This window comes from Triticum dicoccoides, chromosome 7B, assembly GCF_002162155.2.
Source record: "Triticum dicoccoides isolate Atlit2015 ecotype Zavitan chromosome 7B, WEW_v2.0, whole genome shotgun sequence".
Classification (NCBI taxonomy): Eukaryota; Viridiplantae; Streptophyta; class Magnoliopsida; order Poales; family Poaceae; genus Triticum; species Triticum dicoccoides.
Window position 1 is genome coordinate 660,198,385 of NC_041393.1, and position 8,746 is coordinate 660,207,130.

Sequence of the window (8,746 nt, forward strand, 5' to 3'; positions counted from 1 at the left end):
CCCCCCCCGACTGCCACCGCTATTGCCTGCCCTGCCGTTGCCTGCCCCGCCCACTCCTGGCGACCTGGCCAGCCGCCGCCGGTGCTAGCTTAGGGATTAGGGTTGGGGAGACCGGGAGAGAACAGAGTGGTCCGCTTGTGTTGCGTTGCGTCTCTGCTCGCTCGCGTGGAAGTGCGCTGGAACCTTTTTTTTAGGGGTGAAGCAACTCTATTTAGCTAGGAATAAGTTCAGGGATACAAATGATGTCTGGTAAAACAGTAAGCCAAACATGGCGGCCAAAAGCTAAAGTAGTCGATGCTTTGAGCTTCAAGATTCAACTCCCGCTTCTCATGGATGAAATCAACCGAAGCAAAATCATGCATTCTTCGCTTGATATCTTGGATCGTTGCTGTTGAAGGTCCTCTATAATCACATCCCAGAAGTGTGATCGTTGCCATGCAATCAGTAGCAACCCAAATCCCTTGCTAAGGATAACGCCTCCATCCCTGCCAAGGCTTCAAGTACTTCTGGGTCTACCATCTCTTTGGACACCGGCTGCTATGTACGGTTGGGTTCTTTACATGATATTTGTTGTATTCCTTTGACCTCGTTTCAGTTGAATAAAGAACCCTATTCCACTAAAAAAACTAACTTTCCTATTAGCCCTGGAAAAAAGCTAACTTTCCTATTTACTAGCAGGACACACATCTATTTGACTAGTACAAACTATTTCCAAAAAGAAAGCATAAATTTCCACAAAAAAAACTCCCTGCTAGCTCGGGCATCAGTTGATTCTCAAAAAAAAAACTTGGGGCATCAGTTGAGCATTGACCATTGACCTCTGTCAGTTGACCGTGTTGACTTCTAAATTTGTTTAAAAAGTTCATTGATTTTGGCAAAAGAATCACAAATTTTTAAAAAGTTCATGGATTTAGGAGAAAAATCAATGAATTGGTAAAAAAAAGTACATCAAATATGGAAAAATAGTTCACAATTCAAAAAAAAAGTACACCAGATTTTATAAAAAGTTCACAGATTTGAAAAAAAATTATCGATTTAAAAACAAACTCAAATTTCAAAAAGCTCATCGATTTTGACAAAAAAGTTCAACGAAAAATGAAAAAGGTCATCGATTTTCATAAAAAGGTCATCAAAAAATGAAAAAAGTTCATCAATTTTAAAAAAAGTTCACTAAAAATGATAAAGGTTCATTGATTTGAATAAAAAAAGTACAAGAATTTGAATATTTTACATAGAGTAAGGAAGAAGAAGAAAGAAAAAAACCGGAAATAAAAAAAGGGAAAAAGGAAAAGGAAAAGAAGAAAAGACGAAACAAGATGTAACTTACCAGATTGGCCTATGTGACACGATGGCTACTGTAGTAGCCCTTGATACGTGAGGTCGTTGGTTCGGTTCACCCCTCCTCGAGCGAACTTTAGATCTCATGTTTGTGCAATCACCATGCTAGCCACAGCAACTACCGAGAGTTGTTCACAAATGCATAGCGTGAGGTATAAAGAACTAACATCAGTGGCGTGAACTGAACGTTACTTAACAAAATTGTAAACAATTTTTCAAATTTCAAACACTTTTTTGAAATTGTGGATAATTTTTTACATATGCGAACAATGTATTAAATTTCCGAACATCTTTAAACTGCAATGAAAATTTCAAACTCGCAAACATTTTTTGAATTTCTAAAAAGAAACATGCAAAATAGTACATCTTTTGAAATTTGGAATAATTGTTACAACGCGAACATTTTTAAATCTTTCATCATATTTTTTAAAATTCCAGAATATTTTTTGAAACCACACGATTTTTTTGAATTGGTGAACAAAAATTGAACATAGGAATAAAATTTGAAGTCCAGTTTTTTTTTAAAACATGATTTTCCAGAATTGGTGAATAAAAATTGAAAACGGGAACAATTTTCCAAATTCAGAACAAAATTCTGAAATTGATAACAAATTGAACCCGGAAAATTTTGAAAATGCGACCATTTTTTGTATACATAAAAAATACTGAAGATGAAGAATTTTTCTAAAGCTTCGAACATTTTTTGTAACACACAAACATTTTTTTGGAAAACGGGAATAATTTTTGAAACTTGGGACAAATTTCTTAAAATGTGAACAAATTTTAAAATAATGAACATGTTTTGGAAACGCAACAAACATTTCAACAATTTTCTAAATTGTACAATTAAAAGAAAGAAAAAGGAATAAAATAAAAAAGAAACAAAAAAGAAAAAACCTGATTCAAGAACCTTCTAGAATATTCCCTAAACCTGAAAAAATAGGTTGGGAACCTCTAGAAGCTTCCCAAAACGGAACAACCCAAGTCGCATACTACGGAAGATGAGCCGGCCCAATTGATCGCGTCTATGGATTCATCGACTATTTGACGCAGAGAGCGTCAAATAGGAGTTCTGGCAAGCGGACACGCAACTATCTTTACGGATGGGGAGAACGGACATCGGTTGGTGGGCTGCCGGCCTCTAACTGTTTCACATTTATCTCTTTCTGTCGATCTAAGTAATCACGAACAAGATTCTACAAATCATTTTCTTCTTCAAAATAATATTAGCTTTTTTTGCGGGTACCAAATAGTACTACCTCACTAGTATATTTAATAGCAAAAGAGCTTCTGCGTTGCAACGGAAGAAAAATCCACACAACCATGGCCCAATAATCATGAATCAAGACCCCACTAGGTCTTTCGAGGCGTCTCTCTCTCTCTCTCTCTGCATAAGATGAGAAATCTGCTTTTTTCTCATACAAGGTTTTGACGAGGTGTGCATACATGGTTGTTGACATTTTTTCGTATTCGATCTTGCTTTGTTGAGGTGTTCATTTGCAATCCGAATCGGTGTTCAAAAAAAGACGGATCGTACGATATTTGTTAAGGTTGCACCCTAAATAACATTTTTAATGGTTAATAGGTAATATAACATCATATTTAGATTCTACACAATTTTGTAATCAAATTTCATATATAACGTGTTAGAGTTTTAAAAAGTACTATTTGTCCTAGATGGGCTATGGGTTAATTACCAAAAACAACAGGGATTTTTCTGCTAAAATGCAAAAAATGATTTGAATCTGTCACTTAAAGGTGGATTGTGGGTTAATTGCTAGAAAAAGAGAGGGGGGTGTAGAACTATAAAAAATGGTTTGTTTCCTCTCACTTAAAGGTGGATTCGAGTTAATTACCAGAAAATGAAGGTGATTTTATGTAAAAATGCACAACGGACGGGCAAAAGCATTCCTCCTTTTAATAGTAGGTGTAGATTTATCGGTACATTTTATCTAGAAATGTTGTGAAATTAGTTGTACACCCGAATGTTGTGTGAGTCCTCGTTCAATCTTGCATCGCTTCGCCTGTTCCTTATCCATGTCACCTTGGACGGTCCGTACCACACCAAATTGGGGATTTGATTGTGGGTGGTTCACCTAGGGGAGGAGGGGGACAAAGTGGTGGTAGGATGAATCGAAGAGAAAAGATATGAGATGGACCCGCCACCCTCTCCATGGCACGTGCAATGCGCTCCTACCTAAAGAGGTGGTGAGTGTTGATGAGTCTCTTTAGTGATCCGATAATGGATAGGAAAAAGGTTCCCTACCCCTTTCCAAGGTGTGATCATGAGTTATTGGACCCATGATAGGATGTGCATTTATCATAAGGGTTTCTACCAAGCTTTTGGAAGACTTTTAAATTTCAGTTTTAGACCAGATCGTAATCAACTTTGCTGCTGAAACACTTATAATAAATATAGGCATGGGTACAAGAACTTGATTATTACAATCATATATTTATGATCGGGATCATTAAGATCTTAATTTGTGCTTTGGAGACACCCGTTAAGATGTGCTTGCAATGACTCAAAGTGGGAATGTGTCCAAAGTATGTCTTTATCGGAACAAGCCCTACATTAAGAGTCAATTGACCAACCTTAGGCCCTATCCATCGCACGGGGTTACCTTGGTAATTAAGTTAAATCAGACAAGGGCATTGGGTGTTTAATGACTACTCCTCATGTATCTCTAGAGATTGGATCCACTCTATCGTACTAAATCCTTTTGTCACTGGTGTACAGAATAGCGCTTCACATTGTCCCTGCTCCTAACCTCCTCTTGGACGAAAGTCAGGGATATTGGGTAACTACAGGGTCAAAGAACGGGAGAGAGAGAGAGAGAGAGAGCAAGAGCGAGCGAGCGAGAGAGAGAGAGAGAGAGAGAGAGAGAGAGAGAGAGAGAGAGAGAGAGAGAGAGATCCCTCAAACAAATACATCAGGTTGCAAGGCTATACCTCAGCCCATTTCCTTACCCAATTACTCACGCATGGCGATCGAGTTCCAATAAGAAATCATTGAAGAAGACATCAATATGAATGCTTTATTATAATATATAGTACAATGGTTGCCAAATGAGATACACGATTACAAGTAGGGCTAACTTGATGATGGATTGTTGAAGTGATGGTTATGATGGTGGGTATGGAGATGAGTTTGGAAATGGTGGCGGCTAGGGTTAAAGAATGGCTTCTGGTGTAGAGATGAAGGTTTTGTCTATTCTCTGTTGCGAATCTGATGAAGGCTCCTTTATAAAAGTTGTTGTGTTGGACTCTACGGTGTCGTGTGCACCTGGTCTAGAATTCCTAGACATTGTCTTGCACTCTAGAATTCCTAGTGTACCTCCCACTTTATCTCTTCTTTCTCCATTTTGTTTCTTTCCTAATAAATGCTTGACTTTCTCCATATATAGCCTTATTCTATGAAAACAAAATAAAGAGAGGATTCCCCACTCTCTTGCATTCATTAGTCATTAGTAGCAACATCGGAGGGAGTATCTCAACTATTATAAGATAAACCAGTTTACACTATGGTGTGACGAGTGTAAAAATGACACTCATCAACTCCCCCAAGCTCAAATTTGATCATCCTCGAGCAACATAGATAGGAATACAAACCGTAAGGAACTCAGTTGTTTAAACTGAAATAATGAGAAGGTTTTATTTCACTTATGATCGGTATGCCTAGATAGCCATTCGCTTCTTCACATGAATAATTAGTATAGCTATAGCGGTGGCATGGTTATTATGCAAGTGCTAGTGAAGCAAAGATAATCAACACAAAACTCTTGCTCAAGTAGACAAAACAACCAAGGAACTTCTATTATATTTACTATAGTTAACACTTGCTTTCTGGGAACACACAGAAGAGAGTTTTCTTTCTTGAGCAATGAAAACATTAACTAGGGAGTGAAAGGTATGTAAAGAAAACACACTTCTGCTTCGATCGCTGAGATCTTTATACCCCTTCATAATAAAGGGTAGGATGATATTTTTATAAAATACGTCACCCGTACTTGGTGCTCTCAGCTTTTTTTCTCTTTCTTTTTAAACTTCAAAAAAGAATGCACGTGACATGAATCGAACTTACGACCTCTTCGTTCAAAGAGAACAACACTAACCAATTAGGACATCTTAATGCTCATGCATATTTTACTTCTTTATTTCCTTTTTCTTCTTCAGTTCGTGGGAGCCCACGGTTTTGCTAGGCCAGCCCATTGTGGAGTTCTTTTTCCCACCATTACCTTTTGGCAAAGACTTCATGTCACACAATTGATTCTTTTTTATCATCAGATAGTTTCCTTGTCCAACAAGCCGACTTAAGCACCAAAAATAAAAATAAGGAAACGCTCCCATAATCCCCATAATCACGGAACCTCTCCTTCCAATCTCGTTTCCTGTTATTGCTTCTTTTTGTTAGCGCTATTTTTTTTTGCGAATTTCCATTAATATTAGAAATAGTTTCACGAGAAACTGTGAGCGTTCCGAAGTCACCGGAAGAGCTTCGGGGTTTACTGGGTAGCATCAAGAATTGATATATACATGTAAAATGTTTCCGGAGATGTTAAACTAATAATAAAAGGTTCTAATAATGATTATGAGGCTTTTATTTATTATGAGGCTTTTATTTATTATGAGGCTTTTATAGTAAATATAATATCAATGGGCCAAAGGATTAATAAAAAGGCCAAGTGATGGAAGGTTAGCCCTAGGGCCCAATAACAAAATGGGGCGCCCCCTAGCTTGTTGGGCAAGCTAGAGGGTGCGGATTGGATGGGTGAGGATTCCTCCTCCCCCTAGGGCCGACGCAAGGAGGGGGATTCCTTGCCCCCCCCCCCCTTATGGCACCCCTCCCCTCCCTCCAACCTATATATACTATAGGTTTTGGGAATTTTTAGACATACAAGTTCTGGATCCCTCTCTAGTTCTCTAGTTCTAGATGTTCAAGTTAGATCTATTAGATCTCTCTAATCCTCATAATATAGAAGCCATGCGCGGTTATCTTCCTCTACCTCTAATTATCCGATGACGATTAGCTCTGGAAGGTGAAGTACTGCCAGATCGTGAAGCTCGTACGCGTGCAATTTGTAGATAAATCGTGCTTTCGGTCTTCGATTCGAGGGATCTTTTATGAATGGTTCGATGGACTTCACCAACGATCTACACAAACTCTTCTTCCGCTGCAACTCGTAGTTGGTAACGATTCAATCTAAACCCTTTATGCATCTTCATAGTGTTCCTGGTTCGAGCATAGGACGATTTTTTGTCTTCTACCATGTTTCCCAACAAGCCGGACATGCCCCACACACGGATGCATCTCTGGGATTTTATGTATTTTCCATAAGTCGGTTGCATTTGGTGACTGCGTAAAAGGACGCCCTCTCGATGCCCGACAACACTAATTTCATTTCACCTCATCCAATCCCTCCTCCCATCCCGTTGCACTCTCCTCTTTGCATTCGGCAACCAGCACAGTGTCAGCAGGGGAGGTACAAAAGGATATGGGGAGCTTGATGTCTGAGAGGAAGAAGGATGGCGTGGTGGATTTGGTGGCGATGATGTGTAGGCAGCAGACGATGGCCTACGGGCGAGCTTGAGGGACAAGCGAGGAGATCCCTCTTCCCATCTCTCATATTTCCATTTGTGCCCTCTTTCTCTCACCAAGTACCCTTCGTGGTAGCTTGCAGTTCCTCTAAACAGTGCTAGGATGGAGAAACGTCAGCGCCCAGGTGTGCATTCACTTCCCTCTGGTTTTCTTCTTTCATATCGTTGTTTCTCAAGCACCAGCTCAGATTTTTCTTCCAAACTACTATTCCTCTATCATAGAGCTTCTATTTAATTTATGTGGTGTATATGCTTTTAAGAGTGTACTTGGTTTATGTATTATATTTTGGTATGCATCTTGTCTTGGTAGTACATGAAGGTGATTTATTTTTTATGTCTACTAACCCCTCTAGTAAGTTTTGTGAAGTTTTGTGTGGATGATGTTTTTAAGATTGGAAGATAGCGATATGAGAGGAACCATGAGAGAAAAGAACTCAATCTTAGGATGCCCAAGGTACCCCAAGGAAATACTCAAGAGGACTCGAGCATCTAATCAAGGGATTTATACGGCCCTACATAGCAGTATTTTTGCCTGTCGTGGCGGCGGTTTCAACACGCAATGCCAAGACATGAGATTTTGCTGCCATGGAGGAATCTCAAGCTGTGATTGTAGAATCCGCTGCCATGGCAGCGTTTTACTCTAGGTGGTCTATGTAGCCTTTTCGATAAGTAAGCGTGTGAAACACAACGTGGAGCAGAAAGAATTGGTTGATGGATTCATATATAAGTACTTTTGAAGATATGAAAAATAGTATAAAAAAACTAAATTAGTTATGCTAGCTTAGTGGTTGCATTTGGTTTGTGGGCTTCGTACACTTAGAGGTGACATGGGGCCTCTTAACATTTGGTCACATGCGACTAGTGAAGCCACGTAGGGTTGTGTGTCCTAGTGTAGTGGCCTTTGACGTTTGGAATGACAAGCATGGGTCCCATGCAGCCAAAAACGATCGTTACCCATCCAATCAAATACCCACTGGGCAGGTACGGAGTAGGGTCACTAGAAGAGCCATGGGAACCGGCCAACCGGCCACACTTGGCGCAGAAAAGGAGCACTCCTTCACCGTCAGAACCCTCAATCGACCTGGCAATAAACACGTCGACACTCCATAGCAGGTGGTCATGCTGGCTATGTTGGGCCGTAAAAGGTCGGTTGCATTTTTTATTTGCGCCAAACGTCTGTTGGCGCGATGCACGGGGTTCTCGGCCGCATGGTCATACCCATTGCACGAGTAACAAACTTGCCACATGCCAACCCGGGCGCACCTATCTCATGTGTACAAGAAGTCTCTACTGGTGGAACAAACAACGCGCCACATATTCTGGTTCAAACCATTATGCAGATTTACTTTTAAATCTCAATTGTCAATCTTTATGATTAACACAAAATTAACGGATACAAAGGGGTGAGAGAGGAAGAACCAAAAAAGGCTCTTCCCTTTACTATTAGGTATAATATAGATTCATATAGGGGTGTGTGGCACCTGAGAGCACAAACCCTCATCCATAGTATCTTGGAGCTTCTTTGATTCAAATGAACTTCGTAACAAAATTTCTTTTATAAACCGGTCGATTAGTAGGATTGTAATCTAATTATTTCCTCAGAGGAAATTTTCCGTCTTGCTACAATTTATTTCTGCTTTCAAGAGCAAATTGGACTACATGGAACGGCGCGCTCCGCTGTGCCAGGCTATCGTCGTGTTCTTCTTGTCTAATTTTAGGTGCACCTAGGCCACACATATAGTTGGCGATGGAAAAAGATGCTAAAAAGGAAAAAAAACATCGATCTCTTGAAGAATAACCATGTTCACTA